Raw genomic sequence first — 1,214 nt, forward strand, 5'->3', positions numbered from 1 at the left:
CCATAAAACCATGCAGAACAACATAAGGGCCATTTTCATTGCCAAACAACCCAAAGTCATGATTTTCTGCTACTTTAAAACTCACATTGGATGACCTAAGCCTCAGAATTATATTTTTTATTGATAAAGACTAAATAAAAAGTATTCTAAGTCAGATACCATCTTCTTCAATCCTTTTCTTATCGTTCTCCACATGAAAGTTGCAAAAATCCCTGCATTTGCTATATTTTAAGCTTTGCAAAAAGCATGCTTTAAAATGCAGTGGAGAAACATTAAACGAGGGCACAATGACAGTCATAGCATCTCTCTCTCTCTCTCTCTGGTAATGAACGTCTAATTATATTTCTTTTTTATACTTTTATTTTTCAGGCTGTCTGCAAACTGCATGGACAACTTTCATTACCACAAAAACAGATTTTTTTAAACCTCCATATATATTTCTGTATCTATAATACACATGTATAAATAATATATATAGCCATGTCTTTAGTATCAAAAACATCAAAATCATGTTTCTTTTCTTTAGTCAGAAGGCACCTCCTTCTGTCTGTTTCTCTTTATTTCCCAAGTGTTCTGGCATCCATGTGCCTGACTCTCATGCTTGCACAACTGTCTAACCTTTTGACCTTGAGACGTGTTTTTTTTTCTCTATCTACAAAGTTCACCCTAGAGTTTTTAAAAAGGAGTTTTTAAAAAATAACAACAACAAAGACAACAACAAAAAAGAAAAAAACACATAATCCCATGTTGGGGCTAGATGGCTCAGTGGTTCCTGGCATTTGCTGCTCTTACCGAGAACCAGAGTTCAGTTCCTAGCTCTTACCTATAACCCCAGTACCAGGACATCCAATGCCCTCTTCTGGCCTCTGTGGGCAACTGCACTTACATGCACATATTTACCTACACACACAATGCATTAATTAAAATGAAATCATCAAAGCAATCCCATGTTTTAAGTAAATTTATGATTTCATGCTCGATTCCATTCATGACTGTGTTAGCTACTTGTCTCATCCCTGCTATAAAATCCCCTGAGGAAACCACTTAAGGAAGAAGGAGTTTGTTGTGTTCATAGGTCAAAGGTACAGTTCATTATCGTTGGGGATAGCAGGAGCTAAGAGAGCACAAATCCTGGAAGAAAAAGGAGATAAATGCTGGTGCTCAGGTCACTCACTCCTTTTCTGTCAGCCTAAGATCCCAGCCCAGAAGAATGA

This window comes from Grammomys surdaster, unplaced genomic scaffold (assembly GCF_004785775.1).
Source record: "Grammomys surdaster isolate TR1022 unplaced genomic scaffold, NIH_TR_1.0 221, whole genome shotgun sequence".
Taxonomy (NCBI): Eukaryota; Metazoa; Chordata; class Mammalia; order Rodentia; family Muridae; genus Grammomys; species Grammomys surdaster.